General features: G+C 44.7%; 1 protein-coding gene across 3 annotated transcripts in view; it reads right to left on the reverse strand.

Moving 5' to 3' along the window:
- trps1 (trichorhinophalangeal syndrome I) overlaps nucleotides 1–18,959 on the reverse strand; it is a 118,464-nt gene that overhangs the window by 93,108 nt on the left and 6,397 nt on the right. The window lies entirely within an intron of this gene.

Below are 18,959 nucleotides of genomic sequence, written 5' to 3' on the forward strand. Positions count from 1 at the left end.
ATTACTAATACAGGCTCTTCTGTTACCAGACCACCAGAGTTACTCTGACCACCGACTGTCTCTTGTTTGGGCAGAAACAGTATGATGCTAATGAACACAGTTCGAGCAAACCAAAACATAGACCTACCCAGTGTCCGCTCCTCACTCAACCTTGAGGATTAATCGCTTCGAGGAACTACTGCTGTTGGCATGTGCCACACCGCTCCAGTCATATTTAGACACAATATTAAAACTGCAGGTTTCTTCAAAATAGACATGCTTTTCCCCACACTAACTTTCATTTGTCTCTAATATAAAAGGGCCAGCATCATTGCAATCGACAGCTCCTCTCTCGTTTGTTCTCTTTCCTAGAGCATGTTAGGCTGTTCACGGAGTGACTGAGGTTGAAGCTGACCGATGAAGCAAGAAGATTTGCTTGTATGAGAGACAGCCATGGACTATTTGTCCGGGTACCATTTTAATAAAAATTTTTTAGGCTAACAGTTGGTCAACTGTCAGCTAACGGAAACCCTAAAACACACTCCCTCCCTCACTGTCTCTCTCCCTCCCTCACAAAATGTACACACACAACATGGGGGTTATGGGTCAGCCTGGTCCATATTCTGATTACTGGTTGATAAACGGATTACGGGCCCATTAACTCATATACAGAGTGTATGTGTAGGGGCTTTACTACACCCAGCCAAACACCAACTGGGAAACCTGTAGCTCAAACCTTAATCTTTATCTCTTTCAGTCCCTTGTTCCATATCTCTTTCCATATTTCCCTCCCTCCCTGTATTTTTCCTCCATCTTTCTTTCTGTCTCCCACTCTCTCTGTATTTCTCTCCATATATCTCTGTATCTCTCCCACTCTGTCCATAACTCCTTTGTCTTGTCCTCTGCGCAGGGCTGGGAGTTGCCAAGGACCTCACAACACGATCATATCGAGATCTTTTATTATCAGAATACTGAATAATACAGAACAATAGTATGCCAGTATGATATGTATTGTGATTCAATATTGCGACTTTATTGCAATGTTATATTCCCAACATTCCTGTCAGGAAGTTTTTAGTATGGGGCGAATTTATATGGGGTTACCCTCACCCTCTCTCTCCCTGCCTCTTCATCTTCTGGCTCAATGAGATGGTGAAGCCTGGCCCAGGTGTTCAGCATTAGCTTCAAGGCATTTCACGTCTCTGATGTTTCTAGGTTGAAAATAAATCAGCAAATAAATAACTTAAAGGATCTCATGAGAAGTCTGCTTCCTGAAATGTCACTTGATTGATCATTGCTGCTTTGCTGAATGTAAGGCCGTGAGACAGATGATTATTGCTTTCAAAAAAAAAAAGTGCGCGCCAGACTGCGAGTGAGAAACACTGATTCCCTCACAACTCATTACAATCCGACACAGAAGTCCGGCACAGTGCAAAGTACACGCCGTGTGAAAACCTTCTGAATGACGTGGCCTTTAACAGACGAACGCATGCTACAGAACCAGAGCACAGTCTGAATACTGCTGGATTTCTTTAAGTCGTCTTTCAGAGTCAGACTATAAACAACGGTCCCATCCACCAGAACAGCATCCGCCTGAGGACAAGTGCCTCTACGGCCAAATGCGCGCCGGGTGATGGTGTTACTCAGACTGCGTGAAGCTACGGAAGCTACCAACGGTGCTCCTCGGTGTAACAGACCTGGTGGGCCGTGAATATACATCACAGCCACGGTGTCAAACAAACCCAGGCGTACCACATCCAGACCCAAACCTTTTTTCTCCACTCACAGCAGAGCAAGACTTGGTCAGAACAATCCCACCATCCAAGGGGGCCTGGACATGACCAGGGGTCACATACACAGCTGGAGGACCCCCACGGACTCCCTCAGACCCTCCACACGGCCCCCCTCTCTGCAGACCCTATAAGACCCGGGGACAAACCCAGGCCAATCTCCCTGCTCTGTGCCGGGCTGAGAGGAAAGAGGAATGTTTATTAAAACAACATTACCAGTCTGTCTGACCCCCTTCATCATTTAACCACGCATTTAAAATCCACCCCCACCAACGACACACACACACACACACACACACACACACCCCACAGCCAGCGTTAACATCAGCCAGGCAGAGAATTGAGTTCCGAGAGTCCTCTCCTGTAGCCCACCAACCAACCAGCCAACAAGGCCCATTTCACTTCCCTTCTATTTACAGCTTGGTAAATTGCTGTGATAAAGAAATACCTATCCAGATTGCAGTCGGTCTCTGCGGTCAGCCCTGGAAAAATGGACATGAACACATCGCTAATGAAATAACCAGCTCACTGGAAAACAGGGTAAGACAGATGAGCAGGCAGGCAAGCAGATAGATGGGCAGACAGACAGCCTGGCAGATAGACAGACGGGCAGATAGACAGACGGGCAGACACTCCAGCAGATGGGCAGACACTCCGGCATGTAGACACACAGGCAGACACTCAGGCAGATAGACGGGCAGACACTCACACAGAGAGACAGGCAGACACTCAGGCAGATAGACGGGCAGACACTCACACAGAGAGACAGGCAGACACTCAGGCAGGTAGACACACGGGCATACAGTCAGGCAGATAGATAGAAGGACAGACACTCCGGCAGGTAGACGGACGGGCAGACACTCCGGCAGGTAGACAGACGGGCAGACAGATAGACAGACGGGCAGACAGATAGACAGACGGGCCGACAGTCAGACAAGTAGGCCGACAGTCAGGCTCATACAATATCTTCTACTCAATCCAGCACCGCGGCCTGCTATTTCAATAAGGACGTGATAGGAAACCATATGAGACAATCCCAAAGATGACAAGAATCTAGCTGGGCTGGCTCACAAACTGCCTGAGCGGCCGTAGTCCGTGTGTATTTTTCTTCCCTCTTTCTGTGTAGCAATATATCCAGCAGACAGGCAGCATAGTGGAGACGGGCTCCCGCTATGCTCTGCCTGGCATACCATGTGTGTGTGGTCACGTCTAAGACAGTTCCTTCAAGACATGCACTCCCCCGGTTCCACCTTTTGCTTTCCTCTTTCCTCGTTAAGTTGTTTTTTTTTGTTTTGTTGTTGTAGTTTTATTTGTATTTTATTTAGAAAAAAATTGTGGGGCGGGGGTTATTACATCATCGTTTTTGATGTCATGATGTCACAGGCCCTGCATTAGAAGAGGAGTAGCAGAGTGCGAGGAGCCCAGCCGCCAGAGGCTAATATCTCTTTCCTTTGGCGTTTAATCTCATTTGTAACATTAGGTATAAATCTCATTACTGCTGGAGGAGTTGTGTTACAACATCGCAGAAGGTCTATGGAAAACACAAATGCGAGATGCAAGATTGAGTGTGTGCAATTAATTATCATTACTGTAAATTAAATGTCAAAAGGCAGAGGCTCGGAGCAGACTCCGACACGCACACCATGCCTGCCTTGTGTCAAATTAATTCGACCGTAGGCTAAAACAAGCTTGCACATACAAAATAATTACTACTAAAACAAGATAAGTACTCTGTCTTAAAAGTGTATGTTTGAAGTAATGCTCTCCCCCTGCGCCCCGTCAAAGCAGATCCAGTAGAACACAGAGAAATGCACCCTTTAATTCTAAATGACTGTAACAGCCCTTTCTAGCCTTGTGTTCAGATGGTCCCAATGTTATCGCAAACCAGTGGACTGTAGGATTCACTTGAAATGTTTTCCATTTATCAAATGACTCGCCCCAACAACAAACAAAAACATAATCAACATAATCAAGAGCTTAACAAATGTTGTACGGGCTGGAATGCAACCTCTGTTTCATCGATGGCAATGAGTGACACCCAGAATGCTTTACTCTAGGCCCGGAACTCCTGCAACTCCTGCACCCGGGCTGGTTCACTGGATGGCTGGCCCGCTGGGCGGTTGGTTGATATCTTCAACCACTTCACCTCAACCAGTCAAGCTGATGCTTAAGTACATTTCTGTTCATAACAACACTTGGCGCAGATGAAGGCACTGAAGAATGATTTTATAGATAAGTCAGATTAATAGAATGGATCTATTGAAACGTTAACATATTTCCCTAAAAATCCTGTTAACATGGACTTCTGAAAACAGGCCACCTGAAAACATTTTAACAATGTTATTTTTACAGAGTTCCCTTGATTCTGAATTTGGCCATATAACTGTTTGGCAAAACGACTTCTAAAGATACCTATTTTCATTTTTCGATGCTGCTGAAGAAAGACTCTGACAAAGATTTTGCTAAAACGGCAACCAATAATCATGTCAAAGTGAAGTTATTCAAGTCAAAGGAACTTTTAAACGTTTAATTTCCTGATTAAGTTTTGGAGAAACAATGGTTACTTTTCAAAAACATTCAAAATACTATTTCACTGTTACTATCGCAACCCGCTTCTGTGGAGCCTTGGGCCTATGCTCATCATGAGTAAAAAAAAAAATGTCTGAGCAGTACCGTCCGTCTTCGGGGCGAAGGATTACCATTGCTAGAAAGGAGGTTACTGGAGTTAGCCGAGTTTTCTGTTATACTGGTTGTGACATTAAGAGAGTGAATATTAGCATATAGCAGCAGCACGCGAGAGAGAGAGCGAATCCACCTTTCATTGTAAACAAGCAGTGAAGACACGTCTTTCGGAGACCAGAATAACTCTTTCGTCCCTTTAGCTCGACAGGCCTCTGAAGAATCAGGCTTTATTCTCAAAGCAAAGGAAGGAAAAAAAGAAAGAGAGAGCAAAAGGATATAGAACAGCATGCTAATCTCCTCCTGTTCATGGGGGCGGGGGGGGGGGGACTAGTGACTGAGAGAACGGGAGGAACAGCGACAACACTGTGGTCTTTGAAGGAGACTAGTAGTTCTCTGCTTGTAAGATGTAACAAGTAGTTATTCTCCATATAGCCCAGATTATTATTACATTTAGAAATGAGGAGAAAGAGTGTAATGGCCGACGAGTATTGGTAGGCAATGCCTTTCTTTTGAACATGTTTCACTCTTAGCTTAACTACAACAAAATCCTTCAGCACTTTTCTTTAGCACAAAAAGGCAAAAAGGATGCATTCAGTTTGAGCACCGACAGAGAATCTTTCTTCACATCTCCACACAAGAGCCAACAACACATTGGGTAAGCAGGGGCAGCCTCTAAATCCAAATATTCACATAATAAAATCCCTGACAGGGCAAGGCCCTACTCATCACCTTAAGCTTGAAGCAGTTGCAGCATGCTGAGAAGAGGGGGGGGGGGGGGGTGAGAGCAAGAGAGAGGTGATGGGGGAGGAGCATTTCAGAAAAAAAAACGAGAGAGCTTTTCCCATAATTCCCCACGGCGGGTTCTCCATGTGGCGGTGTGTGAAAGGGTGACACTCTCAATAGGAAGGGGCCATGACTAACTGTCTCTCCTTGACTTTTTTAACGTGCCACGTCGTTCCAAGACAATGCAACTAACACAAGTCTCTCCTCCTCTCTCTCTCTCTCTCTCTCTCTCTCTCTCACTCTGTCTGTCTCTTTCTCTCTGTCGCTACACACTTGCCCCTCTTTCTCTATTTCTTTCTCGTGAGTCACACCACTAAGATGAGTCATGTATATTCATGAGGACACTTCTTCCACATCAAAGGGTCTCGGCTCCAAGCTCGGTGCCCATGGCAGCACCAAGGCAGAGATTACGGGCTCCTTTCTCTCGTTTTCACCCTCTTTTCTTTGAAAACGATGACAAGCCCAGGTTGAGTCAAATGTACTACTCTGGTGGTGGCTTATACGCCATTTAGGGCTTGTTTACATAACTCTACATTTTCCAAGACTTATCGAAGGAGACTCAAAATGCTGGATTACTTTCTTGTGTAAACTTGCAGATATTGATAGCTGGAGACGACCACCCCACATCCCCACCCCTGTTTCGCAAGTGTGAAGACAATTCTGTCCGATCTGTACAAAACCTCGCGTGACTGACGGCCACAATCCTGCGTGGTACGTCTCAAACATGCCAGTGTCAAATCAAATGCAATGGAAATTATTGAGCAAACTACCATAAGTCTATCTAGCATTTCACTCTCACTCTCTCACTCTCTCTCTCTCTCTCTCTCTCTCTCTCTCTCATACTCTCTCTCTCTCTCTCTCTCATAATGTAAACAAGCCTTCTGTGATGCAACACAACCGTGGTCCAATTACATTTCCATTTAGATCAAAATACCAGTCAGACAACATCAAACGCTCTGACGTTCCAGCCGTTGTCACTTTCACAAGTGCTCTTGAACTAAAATTTGGTTTTTGTGTCAGAGATTTAGCAGCCAAAACAAAGATGCAGGAGTTCATGATCAGGGTTTCTGGTTTTACCAACACGCTACCTAATGCAGTGTGGTTCATAACACTGCTCCCCAAATCTACAGCGGCAACAGGTGGTTTGTTCAGCTGAACATCCCATTAAGTGACCACTGATTTCATTCTCCAGAAATGTGTCCTTGGTTTGATCCTTTTTGCAGGCAATTACGTTAATCCGTAAGTCAGACAAGACAGTGGCTGCCTATTAAACCCGACGTTCCTCACAATGCTGCGTTACCTCCAGCAAGTGTTGTCTGAATGAAAGGTTATGTTTATTACAGCTGTAGAGATCCGTCCTGAGAGTTTCTTAAGTTTCTTCCACCTGTAGGAAAAGCAGAGTCTGAAAAGACCCTATCCCACTGTTACAATGCCAACCCCTCCCCCTCTCTTTATCCTCCCCTCCCCCAGGGCTGTTACTGCACACCCTCTTAACGCCCCCCACGGCCCCTTTCCCTTCCAGCCGGCGAGAGGGGGAGGGTCACCCCTAGCCCCCCCCCCCCCCCCCCCCACCCCACTGAATGACCTGCCCTTTTTGCACTCAATCAGCGTGCACGCTGGAACCGGAGACAACAGAGAACAACTGCTTCCCCTACACTTCCTGTGATCACAGGGCCCAGGCAGCCAGTAAGGGGCAGGGATCACGCGCTCCACAGAAACACCGCAGATAACAGACCGAGAACAGGGAGGGAGGGAGGGAGGGAGGGAGGAGGCTTTGGGGAGGGCAGAGACAGAATGAAAGAGGAGAGAAAATAGAGAGGGGAAAAAGAAACTGAGCAAAGAGAGAGAGAGAGAGAGAGAGAGAGAGAGAGAGAGAGAGAGAGAGAGAGAGAGAGAGAGAGAGAGAGAGAGAGAGAGAGAGAGAGAGAGAGAGAGAGAGAGAGAGAGAGAGAGAGAGAGAGAGAGAGAGAGAGAGAGAGAGAGAGAGAGAGAGAGAGAGAGAGAGAGAGAGAGAGAGAGAGAGAGAGGAGAGAGAGAGAGAGAGAGAGAGAGAGAGAGAGAGAGAGAGAGAGAGAGAGAGAGAGAGAGAGAGAGAGAGAGAGAGAGAGAGAGAGAGAGAGAGAGAGAGAGAGAGAGAGAGAAAAAGTGAGTCCTCAGCAGTTTAAGTAACGTAACTGAATCAAACTTAATTTCACACCATTATTTACTTCCGGTATTCTTCACGTTCACAGAGCGAATGTTTTCGTATTGACTAATATGTCTAATCAGCATATCAGACACAAACAATTACCAACACCTGTTAGTGTGGGGAAACACTGCACGTTTACAGCACCAGCGCCAGACAATGTCATAATCCTTCTGTCCTACAAAAGCGAGTTACACCCAGGGTTGGACGCCACCTCTCCCCTTATGTCTGACGGGAGGAGTACAGTACAGTCATTCCTCGCTCAGGCCACGAGTGACACATCTAACTGATCGAATGACACCCAAGGCTACTCGCTACTCCTAAAAATACACTGCATTTAGCAACAGGAAACGCGCAAGCATGTGGGTGCATTTCTCAACACTCCCGTTAACAAGGTTTGCAAGTGTGATTAAATCTCTTCTGCTACCCAATTTTCCCCCTTTGTTTTGTGTGTGTGTGTGTGTGTGTGTGTGTGTGTGTGTGTGTGTGTGTGCTGTGCGTGTGCACAGATTGTGCTCCAATCACAGTCCATTTTGGCGAGAGGCTAACTCTTTCTCACATAAGTTTATAGGCAAGCAGATGTGCTCCAACCCAGTGATGCTTTTGAACTTCCCAGTGAAGGACTTTGAGACAGTTAAGTGGGCCTCGAGGCAGGCAGACCCATTTCATTTCCTCTGTCCTTCTTGATGATTTTAACGGTTATGAGCTTTTTTTATGGTTGCCACTTTCCCTCCGACGCCCTACCTAAAAGGACGCAAAGGACCTAAACGAGCTGTTCCCAAATGACGGTAAACACGAAACAACACACCCTGAAGATCCTTTGGCAGTTTCTGTATAAACCTGGCACCGCAAGAGCCATCGAGAGAGTGGAGATGTCACACTAAAAGAAACGTTTTGGAAAAAGCTTTCTGCATGGCCTTCGGTGGTCCAGTCGACTAGACCATTGCCTCATGTGCCCATTCACTGCAGTGGCATAGGTTCCAATCCCAAAGCATTCTGCAAAAAAAAACTCTACCTTCTGTCTTTCAATAAAGCATAAAATGGCTGAGAATGTAAAGCAAATAAATAGATTTCTGCACAAAACTCATTGCTAAACGTTTCTGATTCAGCCAAAGATCACAATGGTGAAATCGTGCTTGCCTTCCAACCAACCACAAAACAATGCACAACCAGTCAGAACGACGCTGAACAACTGACCAGCTCCTGCTTCAGTGTCAAACGGCATGTTTGTCTGTGTGTGTGTGTGTGTCTGTTCGTTCGCTTGTGTGAAACGGAGTGTAAAACCTCAGCCTCAGACGCGCTTCCTCTCTGAGGAAAATGGCAAGTCGTTGCGACACCAGACGACAACAAATCCTCCTCACGCCCATTGTTTGAGGCACATCCATTTTATGCAGAGTAACAGGACTTCAAGTATTCATGCAAATCACACTTGAGTGAAAAACAAAGACTAGCCTGCACCACTGCTTGGGTGAGTGTGGACAGTGAGGACGGCAGGTTACTGGTGGAGAACCTCAAGGAGGGGCTTTGACATACGTTAGTTAGGGGGTTACCCAGATGAAGTTCTGAGAAAGAGGACAGCAAGTTGCAATGATATTTGTGTAAGTGAGCACTTCTTATAAATCTGCATGTGTCTTCTGTGTTAGGCACCTGAAGATATAACCGGCATCGGGGAGCCTCTCGGTTAGATCACCTGGCCAGTAACAGGAAGATTGAATCCCCTAGCCCGTAAAGTGAAATAAATGTCAATCTATGCCTGAGCAAGGAGGTTAATCCCATTGCTCCCAGGTTATTGGTAAAAAAATGAGAGCGGGTTTTCGGTCGCGGTACGTGAGCGGAGCGGAGTGTCGAGCGAGGAGCGGGCCCAATTTTACCACAGCATGTCAAAATTACTTTATCTTTATCTATATATGTATATACTTTGAATAATAAGCTAATAATATACCCTAACCTATTCAATTCTATTTTATATAAAAGCCGTAGCCTATGAAGTAGCTTATTTAAAGTGCTTATATGGTCACCGTTCTTTCGTGTTCTTTATTTAAACAGGCTATATGCATTATTCTAGTCATACACGGTTATGTTTCAATATAAAAAAGGTCAACATGCGTAGTCCCAAAGTGTGTGTTTCGTTTACACTACAACTTTAAACAGATAACAGAACTCCCATACACTGTTCTCAGTCATCCTCACCTGTAAAAAAAGGTAAAAATAACAAACTATATTTTTCCCCAATAAATAAAAAGATTTGGACTAGCACCCGACCAGCAGGGGGAACAGTTCCAGAGGGAGCTGATTCAGTGCAGCTGGAAAGCACCTGATACACTACCACATCAATCTTAATGAAAATAACCTTTCAAAAAATCTGTAATGCTGTTTTATTAATATTGGGTTTTCAAGTCCAATGTGTTAGGGTGGCTGTCACAATACTCTGAGCGACAAAAAACTGCTATTGTAACATTTTACTTCTGGACATGTTTGATTTGGCTTTGATGTATCTCAAATATCTGAAAACCATATCACAGCCTGCTAAAGATAACGTCTTGTCCATTACAATGTAAAGAATTGCAGATATACATCCAAACATTTTTCTAAACATAATTGGTAAGTTGAAATTTGGTCAATTTTAGCTTCCAAAAGGAGCCATTAAATTCTAAAGAATATTCTTAATGGGCAAATCAATAAATAATCCTTGCATTTTCTAGCAAGTTCTATTAGAAAAAGAAGTATGCATCCCTCCTTGTTCCATCGTGTTTGGTTCTGCGTGGTTCCTAGTCAATAATTCAAAAAGTCGAGTTTCAGATGTTTTTGAAAAACAGACAGGGACTCTGCTGTCTTAGCTTCAGGGGAGAGCTGGTTCCACCAATGGAGTGAAAGAAGAAAGAACGGCTTTGATGGGGCTGTGCAGGAGCTGTCCACCCATGAGTTTGGGATGGCTACGAGACCAGAGGCAGCCAAATAAGTACCGGCACCTATTTCAATTTAACTCAAACACACTGCTCTAAACAGTTAGTCCAGTCAACCAATCACTGTGGGTGGGACTGCCGGGAGCCAATAGGATGTTATTTTTCCAAAAGTAAGCAGTTAAGTTAGCTTTAGTTAGTTTTAAACCTGTAAATCTATCAAAGTTGGGGGTAGACTACTGATCTAGTCAGAAAAACACTTACAGTTGAATTCTCTGTGGCAAAAATGGATTCCTACTTTACAAAGTAAATCACAGAACTAAAGAAAAAGTGTAAAAAGAAAAGGCCAAAACTTTTCTGGGGGAGAACAACCTGACCCACCAGCAGATCCTGCACCCCTATTTCATACAAAGCCAGGTGTCCATGTTACAGTCAAGGGACATATCACCCATATTGTCAGCAGTATTCTCACAACTGTACCTGCCGGTCTGTAAATCATCAGTTACACTAAGACAGCGGCCGGAGAATAACTCACTCCATATAACATCAACATGGATCTTCGTACCCCCAAATGTCACGAAGCCTGCTCCGCATCAAACTCCAAACTAGAAGATGAATTAAATAAGGAGAGGCACAGCGAGGAAAAAACACAAATATATTACATGGATGAGTGTCTAAATGAATATTGCATAAGGTCTGGAGAGAACCAGGGAACAGCTAGCATACAGCATGAAGATGAGCTTTAAAGTATATGAAGAAAGCTGTTATCGGGGGCGGGGGAGGTTGTGTGTGTGTGTGTGGGGGTGGGGGCACTTTCCAAGGAGATAATCTGTAAAAGGGTGGTGTTTCTCACATAGGCTCATACTCAGGGGAACCTTGCTCTGCAGCAGTGGATATGAATGGAGAACAGGGTGGGAGGACAGATAAAGCTGGAACAACAGCCAATCACCTACTGACTGAATCTGGATTGTGCTCCCACAAGCCACGACTCTCCGGAGGGTTTCCTTGTTATGATGTCATCGCCCCCATAGTTCCACACAACATGCTCCTTCAACACCCCTGAATAAACTAACCCTAGCTTGTACAGGACAGATTTTTTTCCCTTACACCCTTGCATACCTTTAAATTGTTTTTATAAATACTGTTTTCTTTTTGGGGGAATTATTATCTAACATTTCAGTCGATTCCGCGGTCAGCACTCAATCCATACAAATGGCGGCCACGGTGCTGGTTAGGCACTGAACTCAATGCCGGTAAGGACGGAGTCCCTCTGGTGTGGGTGTTCGGTTGATAACATTTGTGTCCGCAAAAAGCTGGTTAAAGAACTGGTTCATCAAGATATTTCCTTTATCCAAGCATTACTTTGCCGCAATGAGGCATTGCCTGGAGAGGATTCAGTCAAGTCAAGTCAAAGAACTGCCACAACCAGAGAACAATAAGCCTACTGCCTACTATTATTTGGAAATGACACTCCATAAGCATGACAAGCTCGAGCTAAGTGGGACCTATGCATTGGTCATGCAATCAAGGGGTTCAATAATTAACGAGCACAAAGCTGACGTCGGCAGTAGCAACAACTGTTTCAATTGGACGCTCCGTATAAAAGACGCAAAGGTTGTCCAATTGCAACACCATTTTTAGTTGGTCAATCGTCAGTGCTTGGAATCAGGGACCATAGTAGGACCGTAGGTCAATAATGGTCAAGCAGGCCTGTGCTAAGTACACAGACAAATACAGAAGCACCCAGCAGCTGTAGTCTGTAAAAGCATCTGCCCAATCCTTCATACCATCCCAGAGAAGATAAATAAGAGGAAGGGACAGCCTTTATTCTCACATCTGACTCCCGTTTCCAGCAAACCCATCATACACAATAGATGAGCTGGTGAGACCTGAGGGCTGACGTTGCAAAGCCATAACCTGACCAGCAACATAACCTGATTCATTTACTTTCACACTGCACACCCACTGGTATCTGGGTGTTTGGAATTCATCAATCGGAGTCCCGATGACCTTGACACACGCCAACAGAGCGCGGTAACATCGTACGCGGTCCCGATCACAAACCTGAATCGCGTAGAAATTATGTAGAGCTGCGTGTGTGACAAAACGCCGCTCCGCCGCCACTTTCGAGTGAAGTATGTAGCGACCTTCATCTGGCATAGTCAAGAGGGCGCGTCGGTCTGTCTGTCTGTCTGTGTGTGTAGGGGGGGGGGGGGGGGGGGGGGGGGGCAGAGTGAGTATCTTTCTCTCCACACCAAGTGAGTCTCCCTCTCCCCTCCCTCTCCCTCTCTCCTCCCTCTCTCCAGGCTCAGGGGCATGCACTGACTCATCAGTACGTGAGGAGCGGCAGCGCCATAAAAGTGTTCTGCCTGCCACCCACACATCGAGCTCTTAAGAGCTGGCCTCCTCCCAGTCCCTCCTCACGCTGCAGTTAGCTGGAGCACCACTGGTCAAAGACTGGGAATAAGCACGCTGATTTACTGCACGGCAAAACTGCATGCGGAAATGTGAGCAGCTTCAAGTGTTGTTCAGATCCAGGGAGGGAGAGATGGATGTGAAACGGCAATGGCGAGGATTAAGGAAAGTAGCCAGGCTATTTTGTTTAACATGACGGAGAAAATAGGAAAAGCCTGAGACCACGTCTGCCCGGGGCCTCTGTGAACTGTACGCTGGGAGGAAAAGAGCAAACGCTGACACCGTCCTGCCATCACTACATTCACACGCTGCTGTTAGCAAATTCCTTTAAAAGCAAGTCGTAGTAAAAACCGCCTGATACAAATCACCAGGCCGCCCAGGCTGGACGGTGTGCATTTTGTGCACAACCGCCCGCACACACACACACACACACACACACCCCCGAAGTTAACCATGTTTCCCAAAGCCTCTCGCTCAGCCTATTATCGAGATAAGAGAGTGTGTTGGTCATTTATGGCTGCCTGGGGCTGAGGCTAGCTTGAATTAGGTTGAGGACTGACGGGAAAGAGGGAATGTCTTGGAGATATTTGTATTGTCTGAATTCTTTCCAGCGCCGGAGTCAGTTCCTAGCTCCTCATCTACAGGGCCAACTGTCCACTTAAATCTTCCATCCAGTCGGAGCCTCGATCGGCAGAGCCCAGGCACTATGCACTAAAAGGGGCTTCGGCTGGGTTTTGGCTGGGCCAAAGCAACTTTTCGTCAAGAACAATATCAGATAAGTCTTGCAGGAAGTCTATAAACATTTACATTTTCTTTCAAGTGCTGTTTATGGATATTTTATCTCCTATCTGGGACGTTAAGAACCTGGTGAAAAGAGCCGCAGGCAGAAGGAATCTGGGCCGGACGGTGAATCAAAACGTGGCGTGCCTGACAGAGACCCCGGCCCGTTGACCATAATAGGTGCTTAGAGGGCCCGGAGTAGCGGCTGCAGACCCACACTCTGTCTGGTCCACAGGAATGCCTGGAGAGTTATGGGACGGTACCAGCACGGAGGAAGGGGGGGGGGGGGGCTTGCGGCGGGACAGATAAAGAGGGAGCTACCAAACGTATGTCTCTCATGACAGAAAACCGATGCCGAACAGAGCAGAGTTCACGTCGGGAGAGGGAAGAGAGAGAGAGGTCCTCCGTGGGCTCTGTAGAGACGAGGGGACGGTCTCCCTCGCTGCCAGGAGCCCAGGAGTAAACTTCCACAGGGGTCTTTTCTCTATATTAGGAGAAGAACGCTGCGCGGGTGCATACAGTGCATCGCCGATCTACGTTCGCCAGAAACAAGAAGCCGCCCTCACTGTTCCGTTCCACCAAGAATTTCCATGAAGCTCCACCCTGGAGCCCCGTTATCGGGATGGTGGGCCGACATTAGAACAAACTGGACCATTCCCTTCGTCCAACCTGGGTTACTGTAATTCACAGGCTGACGTGTTCTGCTTAGTCATGTCTGTGTGTCTTCCTAAGGTTGGTTGGGAAGGAACGCTGTGGCACCCAATGTGGTTAAGAGATTCAGACAAACGTGGGTCTGTGAGATATCCATGTGAGTTCTACAACGCTCCGAAAATAAATTCCCGTTGTCAAGGGCAAACCTAACATAGCAAGAGTAAAACAAATGCCTGAACGGGTTCCCCACATCCGGTTCTCGGTGGGGGAAAAAAAAGGGTGAACATACCGTATTCCTGAAAAACAGATCGGTGGTCATTGACGGACAGTAAACGAGATACAACATCAGGAGAATAGAAGCAGCTGACAACCAGGAGAGTTCAAACCCCAGACTCAAGCACACTTGAAATGTGAAATACACTTGGTGTATGTTGCTCTGGATAAGAGCATCTTCTAAATGACAACAATGTAAAAGGCACAAGCTGGATGATATAAATACTAATGTTATAATAATCTCAAGGATGTCCCGAATTTTGGGGCTTTTACTAGCGGATCTGCCCTTCCAGCACAACTTTAAATATGATAGTTTAAAAATTATTATTGTTCAATAAATAACACTTTACCAAAGCAATAAATCATTCTAGTAATAATAATAATAATTATTATTATGACAATCTAATATCTTAGACATGAAAGGTAGAGTAGATCAATGAAACAATCATATATGTAATGATAACAAGCAAGTTAAGTTCCACTGCTTTGGTGAAATCAAAATACCACAGGTGTGAAGAATCATTGTACGTCCACTTGAAAGTGTGTGCATGGTTAACATTTGTGCATAGATTGCGTGAATTTGTTTTGGGATGGTTTTTGCTTTGACAGGGGATTTTGGCAGAGTTCACCCTCTTTATACATTTCCTTTCTTCTGTTTTGCCTAAGTTTGCATAGTGAGATCATTCAAATCGTTATAGGTTAGCCGAGATTACTCTAGTAGTAGAAACCTTTGACTAACAAAAGAAAGAATACTTTCAGCCAGGTACCCCATTCAGAAATGTAATAATTGCCTTATCCCCCGAGTTGTGACAACAACTTGATTTGTGAATTGGCCTTTCTGTGGAGACTCCCCTGTTGGCTTGAGGGGGGGTTGGCTGCATTGTTTGGGGAAGCAACCCTAGCAGGACAGGCAGCATTTACAGTTTCTAACTGCCTTGGCAAGAGAAGACACCTGCTTTCAGTCATGCATTTTACTGCCCCAGGTCAGTTTTTAACAATTAACATTTCCCCATCAGACTAGTACTGACCCTTTGACCGAGTAGGGACCAGCGGGGGGTGATACACTGTGGCAACCGGATCTTGGAGGCATGGAATGTAAAAGAGGATTTTGTAACCAGGAATGCAATCTCTGTCACCTGGTAACCTGAAACGGAGTACTACCAGTAGCCTGGTATTGCCAAATGACTCAACAATGTACAGTCTGGTGTTCAGGAAACAGCAGCTCAATATTATTTCTCAGCTGTTCCTGACCAGACGCCATCCTACGTGTGAACAATGTGGTCTGGACCATTTTGTCAAGGCGGGCTTCTTTTTTCTTTTTTTTTTTGGTATCTGCAATTAGACGCAAAAAAAGGAAAAAGAAAAAACATTATTCAAGCTGCCATAGAGGATGACAAAGACGTTGATTAATGCAGCTTGGCTTTTAAAAATAAACAGCCTCCGAGTGTGTGGTGCATTTGACGTTACTCTTTAATTTAAGGGGTTTCGACTCGAGAAGCTTTGTTTTCGCAGCTCCACTGTGCTGCCCGTCCCCCTTCTTTTTGCCTCTTTTTGGGGCCTTTTTTCCACCACCATATGGTGCAGGCCTTGCGGAAACAATCCACTAAAAACAACAGGCAGGCCTACACTTAACCATTTATTTCTCAACGCCACAAGAGAATGAATCGCTCCCTTGTTTAGCATTCTGCAAAAGATCCGGGATAATTTTTTTTTCCTCTTTCTCAAACTAATTAGATTAGTTCAGTGGGGTTCAGGGGTTATTGCAATAAGGTACAGCGGGAATGAAGGAGAGGGGACGTCGTAATCAGCCACTAGCATTCAACCTCTACATCCTTAATGAGCAGGTTCACCGTGCCCTTCTAAAACTCTAATAGCACTTTACATTCAGAAGAGCGACGTTCAACCACAACCTCATGCAGGGTACAAGTCAGTGTTATTGCTGCGGTTCATAATTACCTCAGTTGGTAATGTTGGATGCGGCTGTGTAGTGACAGAGACAAAGATGGCCGCCCAGAGTTTCAAGTCTAGTGGCCAGTGGAAGAGATAATGATCTGGCTCCATGTAATGATAAGTATCTTATCGAAGCAGTACCAGGTTATACCATTAAACACGACTGACTTCCATCATGTTCTGTGGAGAAACACGTTGCCGGTGTAAAGTGGTCAAAAAGGTATATTAATCCTTGAAACGAGAGTGATGGACATGTTGACCCAAGCTAACTTGCATTGTGTGAAAAAAATATATTTAAACTTTTAAATGAGCATTATATAATCATCATAGATCACTGCGACTGGTTCCTACAGAAGCACTGAGAAGCGCCGACAACTCACCTTTTTTATGTCAAATTCACAAGGATTAGGTTTCACAAATCAAGGCTGTATTTAATAAGCCTAGTTCTGCTGACACTTAGCTCCAACCCGTTATCCTTCAGGAAAAACAGCCCAAAACATCATAGCGACAGCTCAATTCCTCAAGTTGATGACCTAACATATTTAAAGGCTTCATGGGAAACGTTTGCCTATGTGTTACAGTCTTAGCCGAAGTTGATTTGTTAAATTAAAGATCCACTAAAACAGCAATCAGTATTCCTGTAACATTCTACGTTGATCACTTAAACGTTGTTACAACCCTGTAGTTGTGTAAACTAAGGGCAACAGGACTTCTTTCAGAAACCAATCAGATGTGCTGACTTAGTTGTAGCTCCTAACGTAGATCGTGGCGTTCGTGACAACAAGACTGAGTTCAATTGCACGGGCCACCCGCACGTGAAATGTGTGTACGCATGACATTAAGTCATTAAATGGACTAAATTATAATATATTATGACTTCAGAACTCAGTTCATAATGAGCCTAAAGGACATCCCCTAATCCTAACCAGACCCACACCTGGTGACACAAACATCTACCGAGGGTCGTCTAGCAGCGGAGTTGTTTAGGCCTAGTTAACGTAACGTCATAAAGAAAACAGAGATATACATAACAAATTCTACTCTGTACTTTCTTCTTTAGGCCAGCTCTGAGCAAAGTATGAGTATCACTGCTCAAAACACATGGATCAAATGAATGCATGTTTCATGGATGGTTAACAATAGCCTGGCTGTCTCTACGAAACACACTCCTCACCTCCCAGCACCAGCTGAAAGCTTTGAGCTAAGCGCATTATAGCACAAGCTTCCGAAACAGAGGTAATAGTGTTTCTCAAGTACAGACAGATTTTACTGTTTTGAGTGGTCTGGATGGAAAAGATACAGCATGTGTTAAACATTATACAAATCTGCTGAAATAGCAAAAACGTCAGGAAAAGACCGTACACTCTGTGCAGTGTTAACAAGGAAAAAGTAGAGTAATAGACGCTAATTAGCTCATGTTTAACATGCATATCCGGACAGAAGGGGATTTTGAACTATGGCACACTTTTTGAGATACGGCATTTAAGTCCAAACCTCCAACAAGGCGGTCACTTTACAAGCATAATGAGATTATTGGATTTCTACACTTGTTGCATTTGCATTGTTACTTTTAAGACTAAAGTCTGTACATAATCTACAGTAGTTGCAATGCCCCGAAAAGCATATAATACTTCTAATGACACCGAAGACCTTGAAAAGAAAATGGCTGCATACTTCTTGCAAAAAAAAAAAAGAAAAATAGAAACATTAGCTATCAGGCATTTAGGTTAATCATCACTATTGGTGTATCCTCACCAGAAATGAAACTGTGTCACCCAATGGCAATTCAGGCACTGAAAAATGACGTGCAGAGAAAAGGACCTACTGTTTAATGTGAGAGACAAATTAACCTGTTCAGAAAAATGGCAGGTGTTGGCTCCCATCTAATTAGGCTCATCTCCATAATTTATTATTTTACCACAAGTTCATGGGAAAGGTAAAACAGTACGCTGGGTGTACCGGTTATATGCTCTACCGGCTATTAACTGCCAGTAACATTACACCGCAAAATATCCTGAAATGTTGTACCTCTGTAAGTGGAATTAACTGCAGTTCTAAGTCCTGCTGCAGCTGGTGATAACATTAAACACTGTTATTTATCTCAACTGCCAGTAACTTTCTCCTACCTAGCCTGTAAGATAATCAGTGCTTTGTTTCTCACTCAGTGTGAATACGTTTCAGGTATGAGTAAGCTCTGAAAACACAGTAGAAGCCTACATGAAACTGTTTCAACAGCCTCCTGGAAAGTTTGCGAAGGATGAGGTTGTAAAGATAAAACAATAAGGCAAAAAACAATTTGATGACCCACATAGACAAGGATGGGGGGGGGGTCTTCAGCATGTGTGTGGCCCAAGGAGAAAGACTGACGGTCGAAACATTAAGTCAACATAGACAACATTCCACATAACAAGCTTTCAAAATACAGATGGTACAAGATCTTAAATACCAGATATATATATAACAGATCAAAACTCTAGAAAATACCACAGCTAAGAACACAGAACCGCTAAAAACCGAACAATACAACCCTATCACGAGGATCAAGCTGCAGTCAAATAAAATGTTTTAAGA

The sequence above is a fragment of the Esox lucius genome, chromosome 10 (genome assembly GCF_011004845.1).
Source record: "Esox lucius isolate fEsoLuc1 chromosome 10, fEsoLuc1.pri, whole genome shotgun sequence".
In the NCBI taxonomy this organism is placed as follows: domain Eukaryota; kingdom Metazoa; phylum Chordata; class Actinopteri; order Esociformes; family Esocidae; genus Esox; species Esox lucius.